The sequence below is a fragment of the Equus przewalskii genome, chromosome 13 (assembly GCF_037783145.1).
Source record: "Equus przewalskii isolate Varuska chromosome 13, EquPr2, whole genome shotgun sequence".
NCBI classification, from domain to species: Eukaryota; Metazoa; Chordata; class Mammalia; order Perissodactyla; family Equidae; genus Equus; species Equus przewalskii.
The window spans coordinates 56,687,698-56,699,146 of record NC_091843.1 but is presented as its reverse complement, the minus strand read 5'-3'; the positions used below and the strand labels follow the sequence as shown (position 1 = coordinate 56,699,146).

General features: G+C 43.4%; 1 long non-coding RNA gene across 1 annotated transcript in view; it reads right to left on the bottom strand.

The window, feature by feature from the left end:
- Positions 1 to 553: 553 nt before the first annotated feature.
- LOC139075130 (uncharacterized) overlaps positions 554 to 11,449 on the bottom strand; it is a 44,355-nt gene continuing 33,459 nt past the window's right edge. Inside the window, exons 3-4 of the long non-coding RNA XR_011525195.1 lie at positions 7,505 to 7,611; positions 554 to 2,468 (exon numbers count right to left, since the gene is read on the bottom strand). This is a non-coding gene — a long non-coding RNA (uncharacterized lncRNA). The remainder of the gene's footprint in view (positions 2,469 to 7,504; positions 7,612 to 11,449) is intronic.

Here is an 11,449-nt window from a genome sequence, read left to right as displayed (position 1 = left end):
GAGAATTGGATTAAGGACAATTAGGGCATTTGGGAAGCAAACTTCCACTCAGTGACACTAGCACCTATTTCTGTTTCTGTTCTGTGAAAGGGCATTGCAAAGAAGTGACCAAAATTAGGTAGAGAACAACATTAGCATGAAAAAACAATTTAAATGAAATAAGGTTCAAAGACAGCCTCAAATACCTCCCAAAATAGCTGACTATAAAAGACGAAGCGTTCATTCCTCGGGGTTTTTTCTCTTGGGGTGAGAAAAGTGCAACTAGAAACTGAGTGGAATAATTCAAGAGAACAGGAGAAGGGGCTTGGGGGCTCTGCCCGGGCGCAGGAGACTGAATGGCGCAAACAGAGATAAGGACACAACACGGCCCTCCTCACGGCTTTCTGCACGTGCCTTCACCCACTCCAAAGGAAGCACCATGTGATTTTCTGCTTGAAAATCAGACCTACTCAGTTCTCAAAGAAGTGTGCTCTCTGATGGTAAATTTCGCAAATAAACGTCCTAAAATTTACCAATTTGTTTATGAAATTTAACCACAAAAGCTGTCAAGAGGCCTTTTTATGCAGTTGCATTTTATTGGAGTAATTAAAAATACGTGTTTTGGATTCTCCCTTTTCTGTTTCACTGAATGCATTCCTTCCCTCGAAGTTTTCAGTGAAAGAAATAAATCACAGATCAGCATGGACAATTATCTCCGGAGTTGTAGGGAAAACAGCACGCTGCTGCCTCTGCTCGCTGGTTTCTGTGCCCTAAATGCTTGGCAGCGCTCCCGCAAATTACATCAAGGAGAAGCTGCCGTTTAAAAGGTGATTCCTCACTTGAGCCTTTGGTTCCTTTGATCAAATAGCAGTTCTTTAATGAGAGTTTTCTTAGTTTTGCTGCCAGGATCACACACCTTATCATTGAAAAGCCACTGGAAAAGGGAATGGATCCGTGTAAACATAATCCTGCCTGTAACTTTTAGTGTTCCTCAAACTAAGGGAGAGGGAGACCAGAGAGACTGGGGCCGTTAGTAAGGAGTCGAGTTTATAAATGAACCTGGGATGAGGGACCCTGGACTCTACAAAAAACAATGGAAACACCGTAGACAGCAGTTTTGGGATAAATAACAGCAGCATCCACTGTGTAGGAAAATGATATTGTTAAGTATTACTCTATTGTGCAATTGTCATATTTCAGAAGACTGGATTTCACCCATCTTATCACCAAATTTATGCATAATAAATTGTAGAATCTACATTTGTTTACAATGGAAAATAAATTGTCAACAGATGGACTAAGTGGTAGACATCCTTAGTTCTTTCTTCATAAATTATGTTTTACTGAAAACCGAAAACCTTAAAGAAGTGTGGCCACCTTCCCCTATTCAGGCTTGTCGGGTCCTGAGGCGGCTGTCCTGCAGAGGCCCAGATGGCCTTCAGTAAGCGTATTGACGCAGTGCTCCTGAGGTGTGGTCGGCGACGGAGCCTAGTGCCTCAGCATCACCCAGGGGCTTCAATGAGAAGTGGGAATCGTCAGGCTGCACCCAGACCTCCTGGATCAGAACCCCTGGGGCTAGAACCCAAGCGATTGAGTAGTAACAGGCCCTCCAGGTTCTTATGTGAGCTAAAGTTTGATGAGAATCAACAAACAAAGTAATATTCACGAAAAAAACTTCACTCTCCCAACACTGGAATTATATCCAGTTTTGCAAAACATCTCATAACTCTCTGCTAATGCAGCCTGATGTTTCTCCTCAGAGTGTATGCATCCATGGCTTTCAAAGCCATCGCAGCTCTCCCCATGCTAGGGAATAGCCACGTTTTGCCTAGATTTTGGAGGCAAATTCCTAAACACCAGAATAGGAGTGTTCTTACAGAGAGAGACCATAACTCCATCGCTTAGTCATCTACCTTCCCTAGAGGAAACAGAGGCTTCAGGCATCAGCCTGCCCAGCACAATTAATCACCCAGAGGTGGATTCTGAAAGAGGAGCAGCCCAGGAAAGTGAAGGGGCAGTTGTCTGAGCTTATACACTAGAACAAAGGCCAAGAGGGATGGCAGGGTACTGGCTTCACAGCCCCCAGTCAGCAGGCCTCCAGCTCAACCCAGTTTCTCGGAACCTCAATTTCCTCCCTCATAAAATGAGCAAGTTGAGCTTCATACCCTCTAACGGCTTTTCCAGGTCTCACATTCCGTAATCGAGCCTTGGCCAAGTCACTTTGTGAGTCTCAGGTTCTTTCCCCATGAGAGAAGGCCGGCTGATGTTCTAGGGTGGCAAGAGTGCAGGCATCCACACCAAGCAGATCTGGTTCAGCTCATCCCTGCACCACCTACCAGCTGGGACAACTTGGGAAAAATCATTTCATTTCTTCAAGCGCCGTCAACTCACCCACAAATAGGAGTAAAATAGTGCCCTTGTAGGTCAGCTGAGCAAGTTAAATGAAATCATCTATGTCATCTTCCCAGATCAGGCCTGGCACCTGGTGGCTAAAGAATAAATAGTGTCAATCCTTTCTACCTTTTTGTGTGTGATCATCACAGAAGATGTACACAAAGCATTACATAAATGTGACGTGAAGTCCCCACAATAGGAAAATGAGCTAAAGGACCTGAGGTTTCCTCCATCCTCCAATTCCACAGTCACAGACACCTCAACAGCTTTTTGACATGATGCTTTAATTGCAACCTGTGTTAGTACTTGCTTTTACATCTGCACGCATTGTAATTAAATAGATTGCAATTAGAAGCAGGCTAAATTACCTTCACGCGGTTTAAAGGGAAAAAATAAAACTGAGAAACTGATTGATCTCTGTACACTGCCAGTTTGGTTCTAATTCCCACATAGTATTATTTAAAATAATATTGTTAAATTTTGATATAGTGATGAAAGAACTGAAAATCCCCTCTTGGAGGGTGGGGGGCACTTTCAAGGAAAGGGTATAGAAACAGTAAAGATTCCTTCTGCTCTGTTAGGAGGAAGGGGTTCAGGTTTGTACTAACGAGGCTGAGGTCTGCGTAGGGTTCTGCTAGATGTTTAACAAATATTTGTTGGGGTTGCTGAATTTAGCACTCCTCCATGACGTCTGACCGATATCCCAAGTGAGGAGGGCGGCCTCTTTTGGTGATGTGTCAGGTACACCACCATGGGTGGTTCTCTTTGAATATGCAAAAATAAAGAAATTCAAATTTTATTTATTCTACACAAAAATCGATGTAAATAGAGAGCAGCAGTCCCAATTTGAATCTAAGCCATGTGTATTGCCCAGGTTCATAGAAGGCTAAATGCCGGGACCTCCCAGGAACCTCTTGGGAGGGGATGTGGGCTAACGGAGGCTTTAGGGTGACCAATTGTCCCAGTTTTCCAGGGACTACCCAGTTTTAGCACTGTAAGTCCCCATGCTAGGAAACTCCTCAGTCCCAGGAGACCGGGAAAGTTGGTCATCCATGGTGCATGACAAGCTTGGCCCAGGAACAAAGCCTCAGCCTGGAACCCAGTATATTGAGGTGTTTCTCATTCAGCTTTGCCATCTCATGGCCCAGCCTCCTCACTCCTTTCTCAACACACAAAGTCAGAACCCTTTTTGAGAACTAGAAACAATACGGGAATATTAGGCAAGCTGTCTCACTGTCGAGACACTCGCAGCTCCGTTTAGAAGCCCTGTAGAAGTGTGCAATCCCAAAAAGGGGTCTGCCCCACTTTGTCAGCAGGCACAGTGGCACTGTGGCTCTGGGGCCAGGGCTATAGTACCTCACAGCACAGCAACATCCACCTAGGAGGGAGCAGTGCCTGGCGAAGTTGGCAGTGCCCAGCTGCAGGGAGATGGAGCAGGAGAAGGGGCACAAACCAGGACTCCCACAAGCCACGGCCTGGAGAGACCTTGCAGGCCAGTGGAACCCTGTGCAAGCAAGAACCAGGACAATGGGTTATTTTTTTAAGTTATTCTAATTCAGTTCTAATTATAAATACCATGTAATGATATATAGAGCAAGAAAGGGAGCGAGAAAAATTGTCTCTTAAGTACAAAGGTATATTCTCATTTTTCAGCTCAGAATGATGAAAAAGCGGTCCCAACCAGGAGTTTTGTTAATTTTGGGGTTACATAGTGCATCAGGTGTTTTCACAGTTTTTGACATCATCTGTCCAAGGTTTCTTTTCAGTTGCAAAATCAAATCTTAGAACATAGAGCCCAGAGGAGCCTCAAAGATCAGTGCCCCTGCCTTGAGGCAGATTCTATATTATTGTTGTTATTATCATTATTGATATTTAACAGATCACTACTTCACTCAGGCCCTGAGATGTCGGTGAAGTCACTGCTATTGGTCACCCAGCTAATGTTTGGAGCAGAGACTGGAATACAGGTTTCCTGGTTGAGGTGGTTGCTATTTCCCAGTGCCTTCACTGATTAAATTCTAGCTGTCAAACAGCTCGCTCACATTCCTGGGTCTTATGGGAGCAAATATTTCCAGCATTCTCTTAGGTTGCCCAAGCCTGATCCTTCCCCATTTTCCAGTGAAGAGTTACTACACACTTCCCAATGTTCAAGCCCCACCTTGCCCCTTCCTGTGTTCTGGAATAAAAGTATAATCTGATTGACCATACTTAATTTTTTTGGTTTGAGGTCTTCAAATTACCTATAAGAAGAACCACCAGGACAAAGCAAGAGAGAAGCTATGGACACATAACATAGTAGAAAGAGAGACCCAATCCTAAAGATGCATTCAGGTTCTTACATAACTACTAACTGTGCAACCTTAGGAAAATCACTTAGCCCTTCTGATCCTCTGTCTCCCGAGTATAAAATAATGGACTTTAAGAAATAGAGAAACAAAATAAGGTAAAGATAGATGTCTAGGAAAAATAAAGAAAAGGAGGGAGAGAGTGAAAGAGGAGGGGAGGAAGGAATGGAAGAAGGGAGGGAGGGAGGAAGAAAGGAAAGAAGGAACAAAGGAAGAAAAAACTTGAAAATTCAGAAGTCCAGTTAAATCTATTTCAACCAATACAGAGAATAGTAGGCTCTGAGGAATGAGAGGGAGTACAGAGTTCCTTTACATCGAAAGCTCTCTTGTCCCATGTCACAGGGAGGAGGCTCAGGCCCAGAGGGTAGAGGGACAGTCCCAGGCTCACACAGCGGTCCTCCACAGGAGATCTAAGCACCGCCCTGTCTGCTGCCTCCCAGCCCAGTGGGCCCTCTGCCGCACACCTCCTCTTTTGTTCCACCAGAAACTTGGTGTTGGAACTGATTTCAAGCAATATCCAACGCAAATAACATTTCCTCAAAAAGTGGTCCTTCTGCTGGGCTAGAAAATCATACCCAGAGAGTTTGTTGCCGTAATAAATTTTGACCTATAATATTTAAACTTTAAAAAAAGACAGTGTTCCTTCCTACTTCAAAAAAGGAACAGAAGGAAGGAAGGGAGGGAGGAAGGAAGAAAAGAAGGACAGAAGGGAGGGCGGGAGCTGGAAGCCCTAATATGTAAATAATTTCATCCAGCACCTTTTCAGCTGTGGAGAATGGGCCAGAGGGCAAGCTGTGCAGGATCCTGTGGCTACAGAATGTAGGTGTTGGCTGTCCCTCATGCCTGAAGAGTCTTCCTCCAGCTCAGGGCGGAATGGCGGGAGGAGAAACACACAGGACCAGAGCCGCAGACCAGAGTCTGAAGATCCATCAGGCAAGGAGAAAACACTGTCCTTTAAGGTAAAGGGGGCTAAGAGACATGGAACTTAGTGCCTGGGATTAGTGTGACACCAAAGACTCTCTTCCAGTAGCCCCGTCATGGATGAAGCTGGCGTATCTGGTTAAAGAAAAATGCCAGCGAACAACAGCTATAACTTTATGCAGTGCAGCAAAGTTATTTATGTCTTGGATTTTCAGAATGATCCCTCAGTGTCTTGTATTTCTCCCTGAACTTCTCATGGGACTCATTCCTTCAGTGCTTGCTGCCACGAAGTATGTTCACTGAGTACTCACGGTCCTTTACACACAACTGGCACTCCAACTGGCCTCCAAGAGGCTACGTAATTTTTTTCTCATTCCTATATAATTCTTTACTCATAATTCTAGCCTCACTCTTCCCTTGAAAGATGTATTTTCTTCTGAAATAATCCCACCATAGTTAGTAGAAGCCATTCAGTACACAAAATCTAAATCCGCAAAGTTATAGGAAGATCAGTATTCTGTCTTTTCAAGAAATGATTTTCTCCAGCCTAACAGAACATTTCTGTTGTCATGCAAAGCAGTTTAACCAAGCTGAAGCAAATATATAAGAAAACCAGTTATATTATATATAACAAATATAAGTATTGATTTCTTTCTAAAGTTAACGCTCACCCTGAAGGAGGAGAGAAAAGTGGACTCGCACCTTCAAGTTGCTAATTGTCTTGCTAGGAGCTTGCCTCAATTAGTTCCTACCCTGCTCTTCCTTTAACACTCTCTCCAGCTCTCTAAGAGGACACAACGAGGGAAACAACATCCTGTGGACCAATAATATTGTTTGAAATAGTTAAAATGATTGCTTCACATAGACAGTTCCAGTGACAGAAGTAGAAAACTGTTTTTGTTTTATCTGAACTGCTTTTCATTTCTCATTAGTCATGATGTTCTTCAGTCAGCCACAACCTTGGACATTTTTTCCCTAACACAGCTAAAATAAGGTCTCTCCCTCCTTCTCTCTCCTGCTCTGCAGGCCTATCTGATAAAGTCTCAGATTGGGCTGCTGCCCAAGGAGGCCTTAGTTAATCGTGTGTAATTATGCTGCATCCTACTTTCAAATGCTGGAGCCGCTTCTTGTATCCTTGTAACACAATATGACTGAAAGCTCCGACTGTCGTTGAGGCCCTGGGAGTGCCTCCCCTCCCATCTGAGCATTTCATAATAGCACAGCACTCTGCTGAGTGGTGGTGATCTTTAAATATAATGCAGGACACGGAGCTAAATTAGTAATAACAGCTGCTGTCAACATTCCCTTGGGCCCTGGTCAGCTCCTTGCCAAGGGACTGCACTGCTAGGCCAGTGACATTTCTCATTCAGACAGTAAAGATAAATAAATGATCAGGTCACTCAACAGGCAACCGACATGTTCATCCTACCTGGTAGGAAGGTGTTCACTGTAACACAAACTTCAAATTAAAAACCAGAAAGTCCTCTGGGGCCAGAGACTATTTTCTGGAAATTCTTGTGTGGTGGTGTACTGCCTTTGGAGTGTCCTTCTCTTGTTTTAAGAGGTATAGTGCTTTCCAGCAGATTGGAAAACCTCTTTAGTTAATTCAAACCTTATACAGCTGGAGATAGAACACTTGAGCACATCTTGGTACTTATCAAACAAAGCGAAGCCATCTCTAGATATGTAGAAAACTTTTAATTTGTATCTGTATTCTGAGCTAGGAAGCAAAGGGAAATCTATTTATCTTTGAGCACTTTGTTTTTTTTTTTTTTACGTAAGCAGGAAGTTAATAATCCTAAATCATTCTCACAAATGGCTTGTCTAATCCTGAGGTCAGAAGAGATACATTCCATCATACTCACCACGACAACTCAGTAGTGTTCTGCTGAGACATTATTATGTTGGAGGTCAGGATTGCCGGTCCAGCTTTAGGAAGTCGTTTAACCTCTCCTGGCAACTTCCTCTTGGCCTGCAATTAGAGGACACTGCCAGTAGGTGGTGATGTTGTGAGGAGCTCATATAGTGTAGTTCACAGGCATTAGGATCACCTGGAGGATCTTATTAAGAGTGCGGACTCCCGGGGTTGGCCCTGTGGCCGAGTAGTTAAGTTCGCGTGCTCCACTGCAGGCATCCCAGTGTTTTGTTGGTTTGAATCCTGGGCGTGGACATGGTACTGCTCATCAAACCATGCTGAGGCAGCATCTCACATGCCACAACCAGGGACTCATAACGTAGAATATACAACTATGTACTGGGGGGCTTTGGGGAGAGAAATGAAAAAATAAAATCTTTTAAAAAAAAGAATGCAGACTCCCAGGCCCCATGCCTACTGAATCAGAATCTCTGAAAGAAGAAAACAAAAATCTGCATTTTTAATATGTGCCCCCAGGTAGCTTTTTTGCACTTCAAAGTTTGGGGACCACTTATTCAAACAGTTGTATTCCATCACTGATATGGCTGACTGAGGCTTCTACTAGCTTGCTTTCCCCCTTCACTGTCCCTTTCAAGATCAATCTTGTGATTAAAAGAACAGAGAAATAAAACAGATACTCCTGGAGAACATATCAAAATGTGAAAAACAAAATCCTCCAGGACAGCCCTCAACTCTCACTCACACAATGTGGCCTCCAGTCCCATCCCCTAAGGAGACTGCTCCTCTGTGATGCGGCCGTCCAGAAGCGAGCAGTCACACAGAGCAGTTCAAGAGCCAGACGGGCCCAGGGTCCCAGGGTTGAATCCTGGCTTCACGCTGTTTCCTTGTGTGGCTCGGGGCAAGTGATGTAACATACATAAACCTCAATTTCCTCAAGCATATTGTGGAGTTAATAATAGCGCCGACTTGATAGCAATAAGTAAGACTAAATAGTCCTTAGCACTCCATGATTATAGCTAGCCTTATTATGATTGATAGCCCTTTCAACTTTTAGGTCAAAAGTCCTTTTCTTCAAGGGTCAACAAGCTGTAGTCAGTTGTTCTGCTGCCATAGCCAGAACCTTTAACTCCTTTACCAAAGAAAGCTTAATTGCCTATTACAACTGAGTCAGGGAGCAAGGGACAGCTCACTCCTTTTGTGTCCCCTCTGTTGTACTGTTACTGCTGACTACTGGTTCATCTTTTCTACTTGCTGCTGACTCATATAGGATTGGTTAAAGGAACCAAATTAAGTACGTTTCCATGTCAGCTCTTTCTGCCTCTGGGAGCATTTCTCCAGAAGCTTCTGTCTAATCATGGTACCAAAAAGTGGTTTGAAGGGCTTTATTGTCTTTCTCCATTATCTCTATCAGCACCCCCAAAGCCACTCCAAATCAACACAACAAAGCAAAAATTGTGTGCTTGCTCTGCCATGACAGTTTTAAGACCTGTCTTGAAGGCCTCCCTTCCAACCAGATTGCCTCCTCCAAATCCCTCCTGTGAAGACATGGAGCCTCCGCTGCCTGTGAGAAATGTGTGTTTTCTATCCATTGGTTGATTAGCTGATTGATTAATGAAGGTGCTCCCTCGCATTGGATACACTGTCCTCACATCAGTTTTCTCATGTGTGACATTCGTTCAAATGTTCATCAAATTAATGGAGTGCCACCACATCCTAGGCACAGACAAGGCGTTGAAGACTCAAAGATGAGTAACATGTAGTCCTAGCACTTCTAGGAACATATGTTTTAGTGACGCAGAAGTATCTTAGAAATTACATGGAGCAAAGTATATGACAAACGTTACAGGCTCAGCCCAAAGCTGTAGCTTAACAAACATTTATCTCTTTACTTTTCAAAAAAACAGATCCCTTTCAAAAGTACCTGTCTCACTGATATTTATACCACAAACCCATGGGGATTTGAAGAGATTTGAAATGGTTTTAACCACACTGTAATAGAAATTTCAAATCTCCAAAAACTTGCCACACATTTCTAAAACTTCTGCCTGAATATTTTAAGAATCCAAACACCAAAAAAAGTCAATGACTCCTACTAAACCTAGAGAATGAAAATCTGAATTAAAGAAACTGAGGAAAACAGACTCCAGAGGGCTTTAGTTCTAAGTGGTAGGTTAGCATTTGCAGAGATCAGTACTGACCACTGGCTTTGCAAAGACTCCTGAGAAATGCTCTATGTCAGTCTCAGTTCTTTTCAACTCCATTCTCATAGCGCCATTGGAGAAATCAGACATCATGAAGTGACTCATTGGCTCTAAGTCATCTAGAACAATCACGGGCCCAGAATGAAGGCTGGAGTACAGGTGAAGAAAGGAGAAACATAGTTTCTTCCCTTTTTTGCAGAGTTGTGTGGGCTTGGCTGTTAGACAGCTCTGCCTTATCTAGCTGTATGACACTAAGAAAGTTACTTAACTTTCTAATTCTCAGTTTCCTCATCTCTAAAGTAAGGGTAGTAATCATCTCGTCCTCATGGCATTCATGGAAGGAGAAACTGAGGCTGAGCATCTGCCTGCCATATACCTGCTTATTTGCAGCTCTTGTAAAAGCCCCAGAGACATATTTGTCATCATTGTAGAAGTGTTCCTTATAATGGTTCCTTACATCATCATCATCATCATTACCATCATCACCGTCATCATCATCTACATGCTCCGGACTCAAGATTCATTGAATGCCTTCTTGGGAGAGAGGAGACCCAAGCAAAAAGAGAAAGAGAACTAAGTCTGAGCCTTTCTGAAGCCAATTAAAAAGAATAGTGGAATAAAACTAATAAAAGTGATAATTAATTGGTCATTTATTGCATGACGTCACAGAGCTAAAGACTTTATCCACAGTGTCCCATTCAGCCTCCTACCAACCATCGTATGAGGAAGATGCTGTTACTACGCCCCTTCTAGAGACGAGGAAACTGAGGATTAGAAAACAGAGTCACTTATTTAATGTCACACAACTAGAAGTGGCAGAGCCCTAAGTGCCAGCAAAAACTTCTGCAAAAAGGAGAAGAAACACCCTGCCTTCTTCCTTCACCCAAACCCAAGGATTCACAGCAGGATAGGCCAGGAAACTTGCCGAAAGTCTGGTAACTCAAGAAAGTCCCATTTTCTGAGTTTTTTGTGTTTTTTTAAAATATAGATCTATACTTCCTTCCTCTCCTTTCCCCCATAAAGCATCCTCACCATTTTCTCACAAGATAAAGATAGTAACTACTAAGAAAAACAAAAGTCAGAGAAATAAATTTTAAAAGATGATGTGACATTATTTTAATTAAGTATTTTCCTTTGAGTTTATGGGCGGAATCTTGGCCTGGGAATAATCCTACATAATTAAAACTCCCTTGTCCTGTTCTTTTATTTCTTCTTTTGTTTTGTGAAAACCTGCAGATGATGATCTTTTTCAACAAAAAGACCCTTGGAAGGAGCCTGCCGTGTGTTTGTCAGCGGCCGGGCAGCTGGACCTGCAGAACCATGACTGCAGACGGTGAGTGTGGTCTGTGACCCGGAGAACATCCTGCCCATGATGTGAGCCCACAGGCAGAGGAGCTGCGCCGGGGAAGAAGGTGGAGGCCCAGATTTGCCTTGAATAGGCAACAAAATCAGACAAATAGCTGAATGTGCCTAACCTTGGCAGAGGACACGCTGCAAAGAGGCCCTCATCACAGCGTGGCAACACATCACACAGAAGGCCTGCCTCTTTCAAAAGAGACAAGCTCATTTAGCTGGCAACTGCTGAAAGAAGAAAGAACATTTGTCCTTAAGCCAAAATGTGAAACAAGTGTCCACTCTTTTCTCTGGGGCACACTCAGGAAAGACACTGTGATCCTTCTTTCCGCACATGTGGAGAAGAAAAGGAAGCACAGAGATGGTGGGATGTTTGTCCT